General features: G+C 46.9%; 1 long non-coding RNA gene across 3 annotated transcripts in view; it reads left to right on the forward strand.

Annotated features, from left to right (window-relative positions):
- The first annotated feature begins 1,743 nt into the window (after positions 1 to 1,743).
- LOC116817877 (uncharacterized) overlaps positions 1,744 to 23,196 on the forward strand; it is a 52,717-nt gene continuing 31,264 nt past the window's right edge. For 2 of the 3 annotated variants that reach the window (XR_004372031.2, XR_004372030.2), the window contains exons 1-2: positions 1,744 to 2,288; positions 3,861 to 3,894. This is a non-coding gene — a long non-coding RNA (uncharacterized LOC116817877). Of the gene's footprint in view, positions 2,310 to 3,860; positions 3,895 to 23,196 lie in introns of all 3 variants that reach the window. The other variant, XR_012654754.1, reaches the window with a different exon arrangement.

Below are 23,196 nucleotides of genomic sequence, written 5' to 3' on the forward strand. Positions count from 1 at the left end.
GGATAGTGAGCACAAGGCAAGCTGGGCCGAGCCAGAGCTCGGGCCTCCACGTCTGTGCTCTTCGGCGTCCTGGGCTCAACTGAGCTCTGGGCCCTGGTTTTTATACTTCCTGTCCCGCCCCTTGACTTCTGGGGGGCGGGAACAGGCGGTACTGGCTCCGCCCACGGAGGTGCCTGCTCTGGCTCTTCCCCCTCAGGTGTGGTGGGGAGCCAGGGCGCCTCCTTACAGAGTCACATCTGTAAACTGGGATGATGCTACTGACCTGCCTCTGGTGGGTTTTGTCAATGTGCCAGGTGCTATGGGAGCTCAGAGGGCAGGTGCCAGAGAGGGGCTATTGCTGATGAAGCAGATGTTGCTTCAACTGGTCCGAACATGGAGGTCACCCTGATCTGTATGCTCCTTGTGCCTCATATGTGGCTGAACGGCGCCTTGGTCCAGCCAACCAGAAGTTGAATCCATGCACATCCCTCTCCACCACTCACCTTTCTTCTTTCATTCTGTCTCAGGCTTTAGGCCCATCGATGCCCCCTGGTATTCGGGGCTCCCTTTCCTGCACTCACTTCACCTGTCCCCTCCCCCCGCAGAGCCAGGCCCCATGGCTTTCTCTATAGACATTTCCAGGGGCCAGGGTCTCACATCCTTCTGACTGCTGTCCCAGGCACGTGGCTGGCTGTGTGCATGCAGAGAGTTGACTCACAGGGCTCTGTGCCTATGCTCTCAAGGGTACCAGCTGCTGGCTGCAACCCCACCCTGACTCCAAACTCATTGTAATACACGGAGAGTGGTACTTGCACTTAACATCTTTGACACTGGATTTGGGGAATAAAGGTCAGACTCCTTAGAAAAAGGCAATGCAGATTTAACACACAAAGCCTGGCAGAGTCCAATGGCTGCAGCCTTTTTTAGGGTGACCAGATGTTAAGGGGAAAATATCGGCATCACCGTGGGGGGGGGCGCGTTTTTGTTTTGTTTTGTTTTTTTACACTCACTAGTCCGGGAGTTCGGCTGCAATTTGACAGAGAGCCCTTCAGTCATGGATGATCTTCAGTGGTATTTCGGCAGGGGGTGATAAACCTTGTGTCCAAAGACAGAAGCACCCGCCGCCAAAATACCACCAAAGACTGTCCGCGCCTGAAGGACTCTCTGCCAAAGACCAGGAAACAAAATATTGGAACAAATGGAGTCCTGACTGTACTCTGGTCGGGATGCAGGACAAACTCTTCAAAATCGGGACAGTCCAGATTTTATTGGGACGTCTGGTCACCCTAAGCCTTTTGGAGGGAGGGGTGGTGATGGGATCTAGAGAAAGCAGCTGCCTGCTCCAGAAGTGACTGGCAGGTGAGCATGGTGCTGCATCCCTACAGCATTCCCCAACAGTACAGCTCACATCTGCACTGCATGCCAACCCCTGCCAACCCACTGCCTGCATATCCCAGCACACAATGCAGCTGTTCTCACCACAGACCTAAAATTACCCTAAGTCAGTAGGAAATCCCAGCCTTCTGCACAGTCAGATGCCAGATATCCTGCTGCAGAGTGTGGTTCACTCCTTACCTTTCCCAGGTGTTTCCCACTGGCAATGAGTTGAACCGACCATTCACATTCACTTCTGTCCCCATTCTCCAGAGCTTGGCATTCTGTGCAATAAGAGGAACTGATCACCAGCTAAATGTCAAGTATCCCCCTGTGAAAATGTTCAGGGTCCCCCCACCACACACACACAGAATACGTTTCAGTTCCACACCATCAAAAACAAACCAAAGATGAGAGAACTCAGCCACCCCCGAGACCGTGTCCCTTGCCTCTCCAGCCCCGCGTGATCTTATTGTGTACTAGCATCTGAATCCCATTCCATCACACGGGTCTGGCGGGTGACCCACTTTCTGTGCAGTCTCCCTCAAACAACCAATGAAATTGTTGCATGTAAATTAATTGTCAAGTAAGTGTGGTGACTGGCTGAGTTACCTCACAGTGGCCTAGGACCCTGGGCATGGCATAGATACATGCTTTTACTGTAGCTGTACATCACACGGGTGTAATTCGTGAATTTGTGAAGACAAAATGCCTGAGAACTTAAAAACTGAATGGTAACAGACTGTGAATCCCATTGAAGACTGAACCTGGTGATATTCTGAAGCAAAAGAGCTCTAGAGGCTGCCTGTAGCTGCTTCCACCATCTCCTCACACTGACTCAACAGACATTCCAGGCTCCAGGGTGACATTCCTGGAATCTTCTTATATCTGTGACCATGCACAGCTCAAGGACTGCAGGACAGTGTCAGCGGGGGGTGAGCACTGCTTACTACTTGGTATGTCCCAGAGCCTTAATGTGAGCTTTCAAGGTTAAGAGCACTGTCCACTGATCTAGAGTGGCAGCCTGGGGAGATGGCTGAAAACCCAACATCGAGCAGATGGCATCTGTGGCAGTGAGAATGTGTGACCTTAGGCTTTCCAGCCCCGCAATCCCTATGGTCCCATGCCCGCCCCAGCAAAGGGAAGGGTTCTGGCTGCTTGGAGTTCTCCAGAAGAACCATTCTCCTCGATAACAGGCTGGCTAGAGTAGTCAGGAGAGGGGAAACTAACAGCAGAAGGGGAGGGTAAAAAGAAGGAAGATATGAGCGTCTGTTAGCACAGAATTGTCATGCTGAGAACAAAATTAATCTAGTAACCAAAGGACATAGAAAGGAAATTCTTGAATTGCCTATATACCACTGAGAGGAGCCTGGGTGATGAACAAGAGGAACTAGAATGGCTCATTTATGAGCGTAAATTTGATCTAGTTGGTATGATTGAAACCCAGTGGGATGATTCACACAACTGGAAAGTTGAAATCCATGGTTATAACCTATTTAGGAAGGACTGAGTGGGCAAAAGCAGAGGGAGGTAACATTCTACATCAAAAATGTTTGTGTCACTGATAACTCAGAAGAAAATGATCTTGAATGCTTACGGATCAATGTCTTAACATAGAAAGCACAAGATGGGGTATAACTGGTGACGGCTACAGACCACCAAAATATTCTAGGGAACAGGATGACTCCTTCCTTACCCACCTATCTACAATTTGTAAGGGGCGGGGAGGAGGGGAGAGCTGCATGATCATGGGTTCTTCAAGAGTGACATATGTTGGAAGTCTTAGGCTGCCAGTGCTAAAACATGGTTTGAATTTCTAAACACTATCATGATTTCCTAACACAAAAACTGTTGCAGACAATGCAGAGGACAATGTCTAATACAGACTTCCCAACAGTTAAAGAAGAACTAATCACAGAACTAAAAATTAATGGTACTTCGGGTACAAGTATTCATGACTTGACCGCATTTATAGTTTGCCAGCAGAATAAAGTCCGGACCAGTAATATATATACTTGGTGCTTTAATAAGCCTAATTTCACAAAGCTGAAAACAATTGTGAGCCAGATCAGCTGGGAAGACGAATGTAATCAGACAAATGTGAATGATAATTGAGAATCATTAAAGAACACTTTACCAGATGCCCAAAAAGTCACAATCCCACGAATGAGGAAGAAGGCCATGCTGGTTAAAAAAAAGTGACTGGTTTAGAGGGAAAGTTGAAGGCAACTGTTATATGGATATAGATATAGATATAAAATTACAAATGGAAGAAAGGGAAAGTTGATAGTAATGAATATAAATCAGAAATTGTCTGACAAGCAAAGTTAAGGACAATAAGGAGAAGTTTTTAAAATATACTAGGGACAAAAGAATCCGGACAAGGCTATTGGTCCATTACTACATGGACATGGTAGAAGTGTCAATAATAACCCAGAAAAGGCAGGGAAATGTTCAATAAATATTTCTGATCTCTGTTTGTCTCATCACTCTTCCCATTCCCCTAGTACCTCTGGAGGATGTTAAACAAAAGCTACTAAGGTAAGACATTTTCAAAGCAGCAGAGTCAGATAACTTGCATCCAAGGGTTTTAAAAGAGCTGGATGTGGATCTCACTGGATCATCAATGTTGATTTTCAATAAGTCTTGGCACACTGAGGAAGTTCCAGAAGACGGCAAGAAAGCTAATGTTGTGCCATTTTTTTAAAAGGATAAATAGGATGACCTGGGTAATTATGGGTCTGTCAGCCTGACATTGGTCCAGAGCAAGCTAATAAGTGGCTGATACAAGACTCAGTTAATAAAGGAGGGTAACATAATGAATGTAAATCAACATGGGTTTACAGAAAATAGATCTTGTCAAGCTAACTGAATATCTTTTTTTGGGTGAGATTACAAGTTTGGTTGATAAAAGTATTTGTACTGATGTAACATACTTAGACTTCTGTAAGACATTTGACTTGGTACGGCATGACAGTTTGATTAACCAACTAGACCTATCTAAAACAAATGCAGCACGTGTTAAATGGATTAACATTGGCTAACTGATAGGTCTCAACATGTAACTATAAGCAGAGAATCATCACTGAGTGGATGTATTTCCAGTAGGGTCCCGCAGGGATCGGTTCTTGGTCCTACACTAGTTAACATTTTTAATGACCTGGAAGAAAACCATATCATCACTGATTTGCAGATGACAGAAAAACCGAGGGAGCGGTAAATAATCGACAGGACAGCTCACTGCTTCAGAGTGATCTGGATTGCTTGGTAAACTGAGGGCAAGCAAACAATTTGTATTTTAATACAGCTAAATGTAAATGTGTACTTATAGGAACAAAGAAGGTAGGCCACACATACGGGATGTGGGAACTCTATCCTGGAAAGCAGTGACACTAAAAGAGATCTGGGGGCTGCAGTGGATAATTCGCTGAACATGAGCTCCCAGTGTGATGCTGTGGCCAAAAAAAGCTAATGCCATCCTAGGGCGCATAAACAGTCAAATCTTGAGTAGGAGCAGAGAGGTTATTTTATCTCTGTATTTGGCACTGGTGCAACCAGTGCTGGAATAGTGTCCAGTCCTAGTGCCCACAGTTCAAGAAGGATGTTGATAAACTGGAGAGGGTTTAAAGAAGAACCACAAGAATGATTAAAGGTTAAAAAAACCTGCCTTCTAGTGATAAGACTCAAAGAGCTCAATCTACTTAGCTTAATAAATAGAAGGTTAAGACATGACTTGATCACAGTGTATCAGTATCTACGTGGGGAACAAATATCTAATTATAGACTCTTCAATCCAGCAGAGAATGGTCTATCATGATTCGATGGCTGGAAGTTGAAGCTAGACAGACTCAGACTGGAAATAGGGTGTCAAATGTTGACAGTGAGATTGTAATCACTGGAACAATTTACCAAGGGACGTGATGGATTCTCCATCACTGACAATGTTTAAATCAAGATTGGCTGTTTCTCTAAAAGCTCCACTCTAGGAATTCTGTTGGGGCAATTCTCTGCGCTGCACTGATCATCAGCCTAGACGATCACAATGATCCATTCTGGCCTTAGAATCTGTGAAGGGTTGGCAGCATCTGAATAATTCCTGCTCTTGCATTCCACATGGCTTCAAGGCACATCTTAGACACGCTTTCTCTGTTCAGAAAATGCTTTTCCCAGTCGCCTTTTCAGACTCCCAGACAACTGGCTTGACGTATTCTCCCTGTCATTGCAAAGACAACACAGTCTGGCAAAACAGCTGCCTGAGCTTCCCAGGTTACTGTGTTTTACATTTTAAAATGCAGCTTGCCTGGAGTTTGACATCTAGCTCAGGTCAGGAGGGGCAGAAAATGTTTCCATTTCCAAACCATTTCCGCTAGAGACACTTGTCTCCAACTAACACACGTTAGCTACCCACAGGTCACCAAGCCATCAGTGTCTGAATCTTCAATGCTGTATCACTTCAGCCTTGTGCAAAGGCTCTCAGGGGGCTGCAGTGACTAAACTGGCACTTAGGCCTTGTGGGACTTCAGGGCTCATGTTTGCTCTTGGTAAAGGATGAATTTCACTGTCTGGCAGTAGAGAGGGAAGGGGAAGGTTCTGAGGGCACTTAACTGCGGGGTTACAATGAATCGAGGAGCACTGAAAACAGACTGACAAATGTACGCTGGAGAAACTCTGCCAGCAACAGTGCAGGCAGGGAGTTTATTCATAGATTTGAAGGCTAGAAGCAAGCATTCTGATCATCCAGTCTGACCCGTCCATAGAGATTCCTGCATGGAACCCATAATGCCTGGCTGGTTGAAGCCTGGTGTTTAGAAAGAGCTCCAATCCTGATTTTTTTTTAATCTGTTTGTTTATTTAGGAAGTATTAATTGGCTTACAAATCATTGCCATGTAAATATCAGTGACATTAAATTTTGTTTGTTTGTTTCCTAATTGACCAGACATAATTTGTATTGAAGTTAGTTCCCATATAAAACAACTTTTGAACGTTGGGAAACATAATGCTTAAACAGTCCTGATTTAAAGACTCCAAGTGCTGGAGGATACATCATATCCCTAGGTAAGTTGGTCCAATTATTAATTATCCTGGTTATTAAACATCTGCACCTAATTTTTTCTGATTTTCTCTAGCTTCAGCTTCCAGCCATTGAATCTTGTTATGCCATTTTTTGTTAGATTAAAGAGCCATCCACTATCAGTAATCTCTTCCCTATGTAGGTACTTGTATATCATGGTCAAATCTTCTCTTGGACAAATTGAATAGATTGAGTTTCTTTAGTCTCTCACTATAAAGCAGATTTTCCAGTCCTCAAATCATCCTTGGTGCTCTTTTCTGAACCTCTTCCAGTCTTTCCAATATCCTTTTTGAAGTGTGGACACTAGAACTGGACCCAGTATCCAGTAATGGTCTCATTAATGCCATATACAGAGGTAAGGCTGCCTCTCGACTCCTACTTGGTCTCATTCCCTTGTTTATACATCCCAGAATTGCACCAGCCTCCTTAGCCACAGCATTGCATTGGGATCTCAGGTCCTGCTGGTTCCTACCAGGACCCCTAAGTCCCTTTCAGAGTCACTGCTTTCTAGGGTACAGGACCCAATCAAGTAACGTGACCTACAGTTTTGGTTCCTAGATATATGACCCTGCTTTTAAGCACATGTTGTTCAAATGAACCCAGTATATCAAGTGTTCAGAACACTCTGTAAACTAACCTGTCCCCAGCACTCCACCATTTTTCTGTAATCTGCAAACTTGGCATGCAATGATTTTATATTTCCCTCAAGACCATTGATAAAAGATATGGAATGGGACTGGGCTGAGAACAGGTCCCTGGGTGACCCCACGAGGAGCATGCATCCCTACTAGATGAAGCTTTCTCACTTCTGTTTTCAGATCTATCACTTAGCAGAGCAGAGCATTGTGGTATGGGCCACCCCAAGGGGATGCCTGATAATCCCAGATGCTCTTTCCGTTGGTGACCAACTTTCAGAGAATGCCTGGGGGACAGCAGCCACACCAGCAGGCTTCCTTAAATTCAGCTGATACAGGGTGTGGCCAGCCAGCATACCCATGAAGACTGGGGGGCCACCTGACCTCAGGTGTCAGAATCAGTCAGGGCCTCTGGTCCCTGCACACATCAAGCTGTTAGGGGAACTCTTCATCCACAGCAACTTCAGTCAGGGCTGGAAATTACTCATCCAGAGTCAATGGCTCAGCTGAAGTCTGGGTAGCCCTGCATGGATCCAGTGCTCTCACTGAGTTCCCAGTAGGTGACCTTTCATAGCAGAATGAGCAAGACTGGGCCTTTCTGGTGGGTCACTTTCTCTGTTGTCCCAACCCATCTGAAACAGCTTTGCTGGAAGAAATCTCCAGCCAGTAGGGCAGGTGCATACCTCAGCTCGAGATGGTAACACTATAGAAAGTTCAATAGAAACCTGAAAGGCTGGCTGCTTGAATCATAGAATATCAGGGTCGGAAGAGACCTCAGGAGGTATCTAGTCCAACCCCCTGTTCAAAGCAGGACCAATCCCCAACTAAATCATCCCAGCCAGGGCTTTGTCAAGCTGGGCCTTAAAAACCTATAAGGAAGGTGATTCCACCACCTCCCTAGGGAACCCATTCCAGTGCTTCACCACTCTCCTAGTGAAATAGTGTTTCCTAATATCCAACCTAGACCTCCCCCACTGCAACTTGAAACCATTGCTGCTCGTTCTGTCAGAAGCTTTTACCAGCCTCTCAAGGGCTTGCTGTTTCTGCCCTGACCTCTAACGTCTCAGTTATTCCCTCTCACTTCCAGTTCATTCAGACCTCAGGAGTTCTTCTCTGGGTCACACATGCCCCATAATGCTTTACTCTTCCTCCCCCTTTACTCCAGAAAGCTCAGGAACACACTAGCTCTGAAGAGAGCAGCTGGTCTAGTAGGGACTGTCAAGGCTGCTGAATGTCTTTCTGCCATGGTGGAATAGGTGTCCAGTATATTGGAATAAGTAGTATCCCTTTAAATAGTGTGTGAGCCCTTCAGTGGTGCTCTGTATCCTACGTTGCAGAAGTGGCTAAAATCCTGCCAGAGCAACTGTGGGTAAGTAGCTAGGCCTGGCTGGTTGTACATGCTCAGTGAACATGGTTATCTGAACTCCGCTGGGCCTGTGCAGCTCTTTCATGCGTACATTGTGGAAAGAGCAAAAGCCACCACAAATGGTGACAAGGGAAGGACTCTAGCCCAGAAGAACAGTGAACCAGAGAGTGATGGCAGATGCCTAGTGAAACTGAAAGAGCAGCCCACTAGGACTGCAAACTAACTGCTTATTCAGAGAAAAATAAATAAAAAGGGGTTAAATACATCTGACTGCTTGGAGAACATGGAAGTGTTTGGTAGCTTGGTAGAGAACTGGCCCACCCTGTACCGAGGGACTGGAACAGCCTGGAATAACAATGGGACATGTGATGAGAAAAAGGTGATGGCTTTACTGAGTGTAATGGGAGGTAATGCCTGTAACTGTCTGTGCATCAAAGCGGCTCCTGTTAAACCCATAGACACAATATGTGCTGAGTTTGTGGAAATTCAACTCAATCCCTGATCTCCAAAGCTGCTGGGTATTGCAGAGCTGCTCTGCTTTTATAGACAGGCTCCAGAAAACAAAACCAGACAGTTCCTGAATCTGTGGCTGGATTAATGAGCTGGACTGAGCACTGCTAGTTTGGAGAGAGTTTAAATGATGCATTAAGGGACTGATTAATGGGAGGGGGATGCAAAACAAAGCAACCTAGAAACGGTTGTTGACTGAGGCTGATTTGACCCCAAAGTGTGCACTAGAAATTGCTCTATCGATGGACACAGCCATTACCGCTGCCAGGGAGCTGCAACAGCAACATGTGATCTGGGCATGTAATAAACTAGAGAGTCCAACAGAAAGCACAGACTGGAGGATATTCAATGACTTTGGGCTTTCGTTGTGCAAAACTGTCTCATAATGCGAGTGATTGCTGGTTCAAGGACAAATCTTGCAGAAACTGCAACAAATTGGGGCACTGTCACAGGGTCCACTCACTGGTAGGGGTGCCTCCTCCTGGCCACTTTGGGGATTAGCTCCTTCCAGATGCTGCACCCATCTCTGGCAGTCTCTCCACCAGTCATCCTCTCTTGTCCTGTGGCCCCTCTCGCTCTCAGAGCTGCTGCTTCCTCTTCGTGATTTGGCTCTCCGGCCAGGTCACTATGTTCCTCCCCTTGCAGGGCAAACTGTCTCCATCTGTCTGCTCTCCGGTGCCTGATCTGTGCCATTTCCCCAGTGGCTAGTCAGGGAACCCAGGTCTGCCCTCTACTCAGGTGCCCAGCTCTGGGACCCTCTGATCAGCAGCCAAGGTCTGCACTTTCCTATGCCCTCACTGCTTGTCCTCTAAGCCTTTCCTACCTTTCTGGTTCCCCCTGGGTTTGCCAGACCAAACTCCTCTCTCTCCCACCCGGAATAATAGCAGACTATTCTGTAGTCACAAACACACCTCCCTTCAGTGAGTGCAGACCACTTCCCTGCAACTCCCAGCTGCTCACAGCTCCTGAGCTTTATACACCCCCCATACACCCCCCATTTCCTGTCGAGCTGAGCCTGGTCTAATTAATCCTTGCTTCCTGGCTTCTTCTCCAGGTGCAGCCTGGGCAGTTAATTGGCTGACCTGGCCACCCTTAACCCCTTCAGGTCTTGTGCGGGGTGCACTCCCCATCACAGGCACACAGAGAAAATGGGCAGGTCAGTGCAAAAGGTACCATCAACACCTCTCATGGGACTACCAGTAGATTTCAGATGAATCATCTTGCAGATGCCAATGTGGAGTCCAGTCAGAACATTCTAGCTTCTCTACAACTGTCTAGTTTAGAAGACAATATATGCAGTGTTATTTACATTTCTTTACAAGTGGAAGTAGGACTGAAAATACAGGCTCTTCTGTGTCTGTAATTTCATAGCAGGATGATCAGAGAGTTGAGGAGATGAAGTTGTAGCAAACTTAGTGCCGGTCAAACATATACAGAGGAAATCCTCGCTCCCCTGGGAGTTATTACAGTGTAAACAGCATCTGCTAAACCTCTGTATTGTGATGCGAGGGAGTTCTGCATTATTTGGTAGAAAGAGGCTTGGAGAGATTCACCTGGACTAGCAAAGCATACAATGCCTGCAGGTTTTTTAAAAAAACAAATATTGAACTCTGGCCTCAAACAAAAATCCACTGAACTTTTCAACGAGGCAGCTGACACCTTTCAGTCTGGTATTGGAGCCTCAAACTACATCAAAGCAAGAACTGTGCTTGAAGACAGAGCAGCTCTTAAATATGGTAAAGCTCATCCACTGCCTTTTGCTTTGAGTCCAAAGACGGGAAAAACTTCTGCCCTTACTAGACTCTGGAATTCTATCAAGATTAACCAGAATGAACGGAGGGCCCTGTCAGCGCTAGTAAGGAAATAGACTGGGATAATCTGTATTTGTGTTGATTTCAAGGTTACCACTGATACCACCCAGTACTTCAGGCAGATCGGTATCCTTTACCTGGGACTGACGATATATTTGCCTTATTCGCTGTGGGATGCTTTTCTCCCAGATTGACCTGACCTGAGCCTATCTGCAAATGAGATAGAAAACTGTACCTCACAGTTAATGAATATATTGTACGCTGTGGCAAATTGCCAGCACTATTATGATGGATCTCGCGCTTTCTCTCCTTTGAGGGGAGTTCAGGGCACCATTTCTTGCCCCTGAATCGGAATATTAACTGCCCCACTAGTGTCCTAGAGGAGGGGAGTGGAAAGGGAGGGACCTGCCCGCCCTCTACTCCAGGTCCCAGCCTAGGGGCCCTGAGGATAGTCGTAAACCGCTTGAGCTGATGGTTCCTTCCCCTGGGCTACTTCCCTCTCCTACCTTTCAGCTTGTGGGGGCTTCCTGCCCTCTCTCTGTACAAGCCAGGTGCCCCTTTACCTACGGTCTTGGACTTCTTAGCTCACCACAGCACTTCTCCAAACTGTCCTCTGCTTCCCTTCAAACTGTTCTCTGCTCCAACACCAATTCTCTCTGCTCCAACTCCTCCAGACTGTTCTCTGCTCCAGCACCAATCCTTTCTGCTCCAATTCCCACACTGTCTGATTGAAGCAGGGGTTTTTATCATGTGACTAACTGCAGGTGCTCTAGTTAATCTATAGCAAACTTTCTTCCCCTTACAGGGAATAAGGCTCCCTTCTAACCCTCTCCTGCTGCCCTCTGGCTATGCTGTATCACAACGCGTACCCTGCAGCTAGGAGGTGTGATTCCCAGCTGAGGCAGCCCTCATTGAGTTAGGGGACTAAAAATAGCCATTTGGCCCTGGTGGCACGGGCAGTGTCTCAGGCCATCTGAGATCCTAGGTACGTACCACTAGTGCCATCGCAGCATGTTATTTTTACTGTGCTAGCTTGAGCAGTTAGCATGTGTATGTCTGTGGGAGCTGGGAATTACACCCTCACCTCCAGTGTAGACATGCTCATATGGGCTCATTCCAATATAACAGGATAGTATTTTGACAGACCAAGTTATACAGGGCATTCCTGGCTCTTAGCGTTACTTGGACGATATGCTGGTCATGAAAGCTGGTAAAGAGTGTGGTCTAGAGCAAACAAGGAGAAGTGTGAATTTTTCCAAGACCCAGTTACATACCGCGGCTTTCTCATTGACAAGACGGGTGCATAAAGCACCAGACACAAAAGCTGGCTCTTCAGCACGAGTGCAGCAGGATGTTTTAAACCAGCCATCCCTATTGAAAATACCAAGCCACTGTACGGCTGCTGATAATGCCTGGTGGTAGTGTCAGTGTGTCGCCTGCCCCTGCTGCTACGAGTGACCTTGACGCTACCCCAGGAACAACAGAAGCTAGCCCAGACACTGCTGGGAGGCCTTTGAGATATTACCTCCCGGACTGAATGTGTAGCACGTTGCGTGTTCAGTGACCGTGGATCTGACAGCAAGACACATGGAACTTTTCTAGGTTCTTGTACCCTAAGGTGGTGGAGCATGTAGTGTACAGGAACAGGGTGATATATCTTTACACAGTTTGTGAGCCCTCGAGTGGGGCTCACACTGTCCTCTGTTTTCGAAGCTGCCAGAGCCCAGCCACAGCCGCTGTGTGTATGGAGCTGGACCTGGCATGTTGGGGGCAGTTAGTGAACACAGTTAGTTGTCCTCACCCTGTCCATGGTACATGGTCAAGCTGCAACATTTTCTCCAGTCAGGACCATGCTGCTGCCGCCGCCATTGCTGAAGCCTGTATTCCTGTGTTTGCCTGGAAAGGAGAGACCGACGAGGAATACTTGTGGTGCATCGAGCAGACCCTCTGTTTCAATGATGGGCAGCCATTGAGCATGATTTTAGATGATGATGGGGACCTCACCAATCTGGTTCATACCAAACACCCACAGCTCCTGAAAGACAGTAAAGGCATCTTGGAGGAGACGACTACTGAGGTTCACAACCTGCATAAGATGAAAGCCAATGGGATCCTGAAAGTGTCAGCCATCAATGTCAATGATTCTGTCACCAAGGGTAAACTTGATAACGTTTATGGTTGCTGAGAGTCCCTTATTGATGGCATTAAACATGCCACGGATATCATGATTTCTGGGAAAGTGGCCATCGTGGCAGGCTATGGTCATGTTGGCAAAGGTTGTGCTCAAGCCTTAAGAAACTTTGGAGTCAGGGTCATCATCATGGAAATTGATCCAGCCCTTTTCTAGGAAGACAGTCACTAGTCTACCAGCTCCAAGTGTGACCATGAAACAGCAAATCCAGCCTCAGCAGAGCAGACACCCCAGCCGTGAGAGTCATCAGCTCCCTTTCTTGGAGCCAGCCCAGAGGGATGCTGTGGCTCAGTGGCAGGGTCTCAAGCACATCTGACATGGGGTCACTGCACTTCTGCAGAGTGCATCTCCCCAGAACCAGCCGCTCTAGGGTCACTGCTCCGAATTTCTAGCCCCACTCTGCAGAGCTTACTTTGCAGAGCCCAGCTGCTTCAGTTCAGTGCTGCAGGGCCCACTCATTGTGATTCCAGACATCTGGCTACGATGCTACCCACCTGACCTGGCTTGAGTCCATCCATCTGGAGCCTGCATCACTGGACCCACCTGGGTCAGTGACACCCATGCAGGTCGCACTTCTCCCAGCTCTGAATATCTCAGGTGCCTGTCAGAGCCATGAAAGCCAAGGCGTAAAAGGAGCGATGCTGGGTTAACAAGGCAGAGAAAGCTGAGATGAAAGGACCCTCCCCGATGACAGCCCACAGTCTGCCCAGCTTTGAGCACACAAAATCAAACCCTCTGGTTCTGCTGCTCCTGGGTCAGTCCTGTCTGCTCTTCTCCTCACGCCCTGGGACATTCAAGGAGTGTCTCTAAACACAACGCTTTGCTGCTGCTGTGAGTGTACAAGACCTGCTGCAAAGCTGAAAGAACCAGGCCTGCTGGAGCCCTTCCTCTGTTAGCCACAGGGCACTGATCACCCTGTTTCAGCTCTGTGAGTCAGAATGGTCCCCCAGAATCCTTTAGGCCTTTGACGCACCCAGGCACTGCCCCAGATACGTCCAGCAGAGAGCAGCCCTTGAAAGCCTGAAATCGGCTCTGTTATTCTCAGCACAGAGGAATGTGATGGACTGTTTCCTTGTATGAAAACCTGAGGCACCAAAATGGGAAACAGATGGGAGCCTCTGAATCTGGGCAGTGTTTAACAATAATACCGGCCAGTAGCATTGTTATAAAAACTCAGTAATAATTCTGTCAGTGTCCGTGAGTAACAGGAGTACTTCCAGCAAGTTGCACGCCTTGTTTCTTACACAGGCCAAGCTGTACACCCAGCTGGGCCCCTTGCTTCACTCCAGGCCCCCGACCAGCACTTTTGGTCACTCAAGATACAGTGGTGGTGGGTGAGGGGGCCTAACCGGGGGGGCGGGGAGGGTTGGCCAAAGCAGAGGTGAGAGGCCCGACTGGAGGAGCTGGTGGCAGAGATGGGGCAGGGAGCTGCCCAGAATGGGAGTGAGGGGGACTGGCTGGAATAGTGGCAGCGGGGGGTCTAACTGGAGGGGCGAGAGGTCCCTTGGCAGGAGGGCTGGCTAGAGGGGGCAGGGGCAAGAGGCTTTCAGGGGCCTGATCTCCACTAAAATCAGGCCCATTGACTGCCCCTTTGGTGCTGCAGGCAGAGGAAGCTCTCAGGTGCTCTAACCCCTGCCCTGAAGTCACTGCCTCCCTCTGTATCCAGAGTGAGCACAGGGACACTTGGTGGGCCTGACTTTTCTGGTTTTCACAAAACAGTCCCTGAAACATTGGCACTGATCAAAGGTGACTGTGGTCCATACAAAGAAACCGCAGCAGGTTGAGCATAGAGCTCTGCTTCACGTAGCTAAGTATCAGTGTGGTTTTGCTGTTTGTTGTTGCAAGGCCGAGGGCAGCAGTCACACAGCAGGGCCCTATTGTGCTTGATGCTGTACAACCACAGAACAAAATGACCAGCCTTACCCCAAGGAGCTTATCATCACCGTAGCACCATCACTGTACCTATGGTGCATAAGCAACCTTCAGTGTGGGACTTTCCTCACTTTTGAGCACTTGATTTTGCAACCTTAATGTTCTTTTCCTGTCCTTTTAGCCATGTAGTTGCATAGAGGTTCTTACCCCACTCTCATCACTGCAGCATCTGAGCACCTTCCAGCAGCGCATTTTGCAAAGCGGCTGTCACGTCTGGTTCTTTCTCACTCATCTTCTTGCTGGGGTAGAATTGGATGCACAGAGGTGTGATTTGTTTTCATAGATTCCAAGGCCCGAAGGGACCATTGTGATCAACTAGGCTGGCCTCCTGCATGCCACAGGCCAGAGAACTGCCCCCCAAATAATTCCTAGAGGAGAGCTTTACCCAGCAGTTCTCAGGGCATTTCACAACTCCCATAAATGCAGAATCCTGTGGTCAGGATGCTTGTTCTCATTCCTCCAGCCTTCGTAGTCAGTACTGGGGTCTTGTGGAGGGTCCCCTGTATTTGACCGTTCATTGTCTCCTCCCCACCTCCCACTGCATCACAAACGGGCTTTTGCTGGTTCTGATAAATGACAGCATATTCCATTGGGTGGAGACAGCTAGCAAGGCACCACGGGGATCAGAGTCAGGCTCAGCTTTATTGAACAGCTTAATTAATGATCCAGAAGTGCTGTACAAACCGGACAATTAATTAAATAAGCTGATGACATTAAGCTGGCAGGTGCTGCGAGCACCATGAAGCAGGAGGATCAAAGCAAGGGGCTGAGAAGTGTTAGAAAGAGAGGCAAGAAATAATAGAATGAGTTTCAGCCTGAGAAATGCAGCCACTGGACCCTGGGAAAATCCACTACATTCCCTGGGCAGCGCGAGCCCGTTGCTTCTGTTCTTTACACGGGAAGCAGACACAGCACTAGAGAATACACCACAGAACACAACCCTGCTCCAGATAGGATGGGATCAAACCCAGATCCTCCACCTCAGCTCCCTTTGATCCTGTGAACACAGGTGGACACACTATTAATTATTTGGTGCTAATTAATGATTAATTTTAAGGTAGCCGCTGGGGAGACAATTGCAACAATGCAGCAAAGCAGGGCTGCCGAGAAACAGATATAGGGCACACCCACACAAACACTGATCTACAACGCTCCAGCCTGCTGCTCACTGACTGTCCATGTGAACCCTGCTGCCCTGCACCAAACGTTCATCCAGGTACAGCAGTGAACTTTTAGTGTGCGGCAGCAGAGTCCACATGGACATCTAGTGTGCAGCATGTTAGAGCGTGTCAATGTATGCTCCAGCTTGCAGTGCAGTAAGTCTTCCTGTAGCCATGCCCAAAGAACTAGAGAGCAGCTGGCTGCCAGCGTGCTGTGGTGCCCTGATACAGAGGGGACGGGTGCTGTATCATGATCAGTGGAACTGGAGTCAGAGGGCCCTTGTTCCCTGGAAGGATTGTACCTGGGGGGGACACCAAGAAAAAATAGGCAATGGAAGAACTGGGCTGGAAGCAAGGCAGTCGCATGGACAGAGCCATGAACATATATTTGTAAATCTCCTCTTGTTTAGTTTAACCTGCACTCAGGTTCACTCCTTGCAAATGAAGCATGGCGGGCAGCGGCAGAGTGTGAGGTCTCTGCAGTGCAGAGCCAGCTGCATGAGCCATGGAACTAGGTCTCCTCACAGCAGAAGGACTGAGATCAGATCCCAACACGATCCAAGCAGGCAGAGACCTGCCAGGTCCAATGGCCAGGGGAGGATTACAGTGCTTCATGAGAATGGTACATTTTTTTCTCCAAAAGTTCTGTCCACACCTGGCGGCAGCAGTGGAACCCACACATCATTAACAAGGCAGGGTGTTGAGTTAGACTGGATAGATCCCCAACAGGAAGCATTTGATGCACTGAAACAAATGATAACAAATGCTACCAGCCAGAAGAGCTGCTCATACTCCAGTGTGCAGCTCTTGGACAGGAGCAGGCAGTCACTTATGCTGGGAGAGCCCTGTCAGAGACTACACAGGGATATGGCCAAACAGAAACAGCTTCTGGCTGTGATATTTGAAGTGGAGCAATTCAGCCTGTACACCTATGGCCACCCAGTAATTGTTCAACCAGACCACAAACCCGTAGAGACAATCATGGCAAAAGCCTCCTCATAGCGCTCCAAAGAGTATACAGCACATGTCGCTGCACCTCCAGAGTTACCAGGTAGAGATTAAATATTGTCCAAAATGATTACTGTTGTTAGTCAGCACCCTGAGCAGGCCCTAACCACCACCACTGGTGAGCTGGGGAAATGGGCTCTGGCTCCAGCTGGGGAAATGGGCTCTGGCTCCAGTTTCAACAGCCAAGCTGATGGAAATCAATGAGACTACAGAAAAGGACATCCAACTGCAGGTAGTCAAGACGGTGATCCTATCAGGGTGGCCAGAAAACAAAAGCCAAGTTCCAGTAGGAGCACATCCATGTTTCCAAAAGAAAGATGAGCCTAGTGCTCATGATGGAATCATATTTTGAGGACAGAGACCTGTTGTCTGTATCTCATTATGTCGGGATGTCATGCAAAAAGCACATGCATCACACTTGGCTATTGGCAGCTGTCTTAGAAGGGCTCAAAAGTGTGTTTGCTGGCCAGGAATGAGTACGCCACTCTGCTCCTTGACAGAAAGGTGTGACACCTGCCAGTCATGTGATAACTGCCAGCATGAACTTTCCACCTGGGGAAAGGTGGGAGAAGACTTATTTACCTTCAGTGAAAAGCAGTCCTTGATTACGGTGAACAATTACTCCAATTTTTGAGAGATCGATGCCCTGTCTGAAACAAGAAGCAAGTCAGTCACTGGCAAACTGAAGGCCCACTTTGCAAGATATGGCACTGTGGACACTGTATTCACCAACAACAGACCTCAATGTGCCATGGAAGAATTCAAGGAACTTGCAAGCCAAGGGGAGTTTGACCACCACACCACCTCCCCAGCATGCCCACAGAGTAATAGTAAGGTAGAATCTGCTGTGAAAACAGCTAGGAGACTGTTACACAAAGCTGTTTCTTGTAGTTTGAAAGCATTTTTGGCACACAGGAATAACCCATATCAGGAGTGCCAAAACAGTCCACCGCAGGCACTGACTGGACAGAAGACCAAAGCCCTGCTACCATGGAGGGGAAAACTGATGCGGCCAGATTGATTTGAAAACACCCTCAAGAGAAGATGGCCAACAAATCGGAGAAAGCAGGCAATAGAGTACAACAGGCCAGCCAAGGACCTACCAGCCCTGGAGACAGGCACTTCTATAAGGATCCACCAGAAGGAGGAGACTGAAGTAATAGTGAGAGGTGTAGGGACATCCAGGTCATAGGAGGTGACTATGCAAGAGGGACAAGGAGACACTTGTTAGCTAGCAGACAGAAGAGTCTACAGAGATACACTGGTCCTCTCAGAACAGAAAGGCAGAACCATCCAGAGGCCAATCCCACAGGGAGGGAGGAGATAGTTTGCCAGACTCTGAGACAGGTGACACGGAGACAGAGATAGGTCATTCCTGGTGCCGTTGCCTCCTGAGGAGACCAAAGTATCTCAAAGACTGTAACCAGCTGAGTTTGTGAGACTCGCATTTGGCTATGTGCTAGCAACCTCTGGCTGTAGGGACACAGTGTGGGGGTTGGGTGTCACTTCATTGTTTGTAATGTTTTTATTGCAATGTTTGTAAAATAGGGAAGATGTATCATGACCAGGGATCCTATTAATCTGTTTGACATGGAAAAATACAGAATGTGTGTTTTTATAGATAATCTTTAGTTTTCCCATTTTGTGGGGAAAAAAACCCTATATATCAGCTAAATTTTACTGAACGTACCAGTGTCACTTATTTAATGTGCACAACCTCCCCCTTTTGTGGTTGATTTTTGAATGTGCTTTAAATTTAGATCACTAAACAGACTCCAATAAACTGCTTCTGGAGTATAGAGGTTACTCAATGGCGTATAGGGGGTCATGTTTAAATGCATCTCAAATTTCACTTCAGTTTCAAGACATGAGTAATTAAAGTTATGAAAAAATGTCAAAAAGTTTAAAAAATGTCACCCCTCAAGACCATGACATGGAGTTTGGGAAGGAAAAGTGTCATGTTCATTGTAATGCGTTGCTCTGTACTGCATGCAGCAAGGCTGTAGATTACGTTTGAAGGCAGGTAATTGTAGAATACATGGAAAGCCCTAAGCAAACTGCATGAAAAGAAACAAAACCAAGAGGCTGAAAGAGCCGGGCCATCAGTGACAGTGAAGAAACAAAGCAATGTGACTGGATCATTCCAGCATTTTACAGCTGCCAAAGAACAGCGTGAAACTGTCACTTCAGATTCTGTTCAAGTGTGTGTAGAAACAGACCTTCCTCTGCATAAAATGGATTTACCTATTGTCAGAGATTTTGTTGAGCAAGCATGTTGAGGGAGGTGGTGCCATTCCCAACTCAGATCAGTTATATTCCCATTACTTACCAACTCTTTTTGAGGAGGAAAAAACTGTGCCTTCTCAATGACCTGAAAAGAAACTCCATTGCTGTGATTGCCGGCAAAAAAAACTGACTTCCAAAATAGATCAGTTGGCAACATTTTATTTCAGGTGATCAAGGTAGCTCCTCATAAGCATGCTGACATTACCACACTACAGCTTGTGAAGACAGTGCGCCTCAGAAAAGTTAATCATGCCACTGTTTCAGAAGCCTTTTTTTTATGTACGTTGGAATTCAGCATCTCACTTGATTGTTACCAATGCTAATATTCAGACAGTGCAAGCTACATGGTAAAAGCTTGGAGCAATGTACTTTGCAAACAGTGCTCAACCTGTGCACATATTGGTTGCTATGCACATATAGTCACTCTGACAGGAGGTACTTGGCCAAATACCTTTAAGCAAGTGGTCACTTTGATGAAGTCACATTTCGTGAAAGCTCCAACTCCTCACGCGCGGCTCTTCAGATACTTGAACAAACAGAGTGTTGATTCCCCAACGCTTCCACCCAACCATTTGTAACAAGGTGGAACACATGGTTCAACTGTGTAAAGTACCATGTACAGTACTACCCGTTCTACCATGGGTTCATGGAGATTGGTTTTTTATCTTGGAAAACTAGGATTCCTGATCATGACCAGTGGAGGACTATTATTGAGGGGACACCAGGGAAAGAGAATGTGAGGAGTGAGGCTGGAAGCAATGCAGCCACCTGAACAGAGCATTGCACAGGGCTTAATGAATTTCCACTTGCTCACCTTAATCTGCATTCAGCACCACACTTTGCTAAAGAAACAGGTGCCTTGGAATTCATCACTAATAGTCCTGCTAGTGAGGTCAGTGGGAGATGCAAGTACTTGGTAGCTCTGATATCAAGTCTGAGGTGTCCCAGCTTGGGAACCAAAAACAGAGGCTCCCTTAGAAGCCACTTTTGAAAATGTTCCTTTTCCCCTCCGCTAACCACCCAAACACATGGCCACTAAGAGCTGAGGACAGCTGCCCTGGCACTGTGCTGAAGAAGACTGGTCCTGTATCTCCTCTGCCTCTTGCCGAGACATTCCACCCTGCATAGGACCCCCTGTAAATCACCCCCATGTTCATGCTGCTGGTGCCTGAGTTTATGCTGTTTCATGCTCACTGCTGTCTGCTAACAATTGCTGTTCTGCCTACACTAGAGTGGTGAATCACTCATCTCCTCTGTATTTAGATCTTTATATCTTTGTCTGGTTTATGTGAAGTTACTTTTTTAAAGAGAAGTGGAATGCTCCTTCCTGCAGATGCTAGACTTTGCAGCAAGATGGTCTGGTAGATCACCTCTCTCCCTTCAGCCTAGGGCTTCTCTCACCCTGAAGCACCATGACACTGTGTATGTCCCTGCAGAGTATTCGCTTCTACCTGGAGATGAGCCTGAGGGAAGGGGTGACAGATGGACTTTAACTCATCAGCAGTTCAGATGTGATGCAGGTTGATTGGTAAGAGGCAGCTATCTGGAAAATGTAAATACTGCTGCTTTAAGACAGATTGACCTTGACTCAGTCCAACTATTTCAGCCAGAGCCAAGTCACAGGCCAACCAGGACCTGGGGAGACTGACCTGCAGGCAAGATCTAAAAAAGGCTCTTGGAAACTGGGAAGTGTCCCCAGAGCAAGACAGAGGTGTGCTGGGCAACAGAGAGTCCCGGTAGGAGAGGCAAAGTGCTGCCACAGATCAGACACACAGATTAATATGATTTGTTGGGGAAGAAATCAACACAAGTTTTATAAAGGGAAATCATGCCTCACCACTCTATTAGAATTCTTTGAGGAGGTCAACAAGACAAGGGTTATCCAGTAAATAAAATATACTTGGACTTTGAGAAAGACTAAGACTCTTAAGCAAAGATGGGATAAGATGGAAGGTCCTCTCATGGATCAGTAACTGGTTAAAAAACAGGAAATGGGGTAGGAATAAAATTCTCAGTTTTCAGAATACTGAGAGGTAGATAGCAACATTCCCCATCGATCTGTACTTGGATCAGTGCTATTCAACCTCTTCATAAATGATCTGAAGAAAGAGGTAAACAGTGAGGTGGCAAAGTTTGCAGATGATACAACATTATTAAAGATAGTTAAGTCCAAAGCAGACTGCAAAGAGTTACAAAGGAACCTCACAAAACTGGATGAATGGGAAAGAAAATGGCAGATGAAATTCACTGTTGATAAATGCAAAGTAATGCATATGGGAAAACATAATCCCAACTATACATACAAAATGATGAGGCCTAAATTAGCTGGTACCACTCAAGAAACAGATCTTGGAGTCATTGCGGATAGCTCTCTGAAAACATCTGCTCAATGTGCAGGAACAGTCAAAAAAGTGAACAGAGTGTTAGGAACCATTAGGAAGAGGGTAGATACTAAGACAGAAAATATCATAATGCTATATATAAATGGTACACCCACACCTTGAATACTGCATGCCGTTCTGGTCCCCCCATCTCAAAAAAAGATATATTAGAATTGGAAACGGTCCAGAGAAGGGCAACACAAATGATGAATATGGAACAGTTTCCAAAAGAGGAGAGATGGAATAGAGTGGGACTATTCTGCCTGAAAAAGAGATGACTCGGGGGATATGATAGAGGTCTATAAAAATCAGTGGTTTGGAGAAAGTGAATAAAGAAGAGGTATTTACTCCTTCATATAAAGAAATAGCAGGTTTAAATGAAACAAAATGAAGTTCTTCTCCACACAGTGTTCAATCAATCCATGGAACTTGTTGCCAGGGGATGTTATGAAGGCCAAAAGTATAACTGGGTTCAAAATAGAATTAGATCAGTTCACCAAAGATAAGTCCATCCTCCCTGATTGAACTAACCTTGTTATCTTGAGCCTGATTCTTACTTGCATATATATACCTGCCCCTGGAAATTTCCACTGCATGCATCCTATGAAGTGAGTATTCACCCACAAAAGCTCATGCTCCAATACGTCTGTTAGTCTATAAGGTGCCACAGGACTCTTTGCTGCTCTTACCAGTCCATCAATGACTATTAGCCAAGATGGTCCGGGATGCAGCCCCATGCTCTGGGTGTCCCTAAATCTCCAACTGCCAGAAGCTGGGACTGGGCGACAGGGGGATGTATCACTCGATAATTGCCCTCTTCATTCCCTCTGACAACTCAGATATTAGCCTCTGTCGGAAGACAGGACACTGGGCTAGATGGACCATTGGTCTGATCCAGTAGGGCTGTTCTTATGTAGACACTGGCTGAAGGCAGAAAGAGCTGGAAGAAATGGTCAATATTCATCATGGCAAACTGTTCACAGTGGGGTGCTGAGCAGTTGCATGGTTTAAAGGTTGAAGGGGTGTCTGGTGACAGAGATATGGACAAGCTGCCTTTGCAGATCTTCACACCCTATTTGAAGGCAGAAAATATGAGAGAGAAAGGAAGTCAGGGCAAGGAAGAAGCAGCATAAAGATGCAGCTAAAAGACACTGAGGGCTGGAGAGTCATGTGGAGAGGAGTGGACTGAGTAACGGAGCAAAGGAACAAACGGAAGAGCCAAGAGAAACATGGCATGTCTTGCAGATTGTAAAGAGGAATCCCCCAGAAGAGGGTGGCATGCTCTGTCATGCGGAGAGAAGTGGTTTGTTTGCATCCCCGGTGAATTGGCACACTGCAGCACACTGCACTAGCTGAGGGGAGCAGTCGAGATACAGTGTCGCACGCTGCACTAGTTGAGGGAAGCAGTGAATTGTGGTGCAAAGTACTTCACTTTACAGTAATGCCGTGCAGCATGTTCCAGTGAGTGTAGGAATCAGCATCATGATGGAA

This window comes from Chelonoidis abingdonii, chromosome 22, assembly GCF_003597395.2.
Source record: "Chelonoidis abingdonii isolate Lonesome George chromosome 22, CheloAbing_2.0, whole genome shotgun sequence".
NCBI lineage: Eukaryota > Metazoa > Chordata > Testudines > Testudinidae > Chelonoidis > Chelonoidis abingdonii.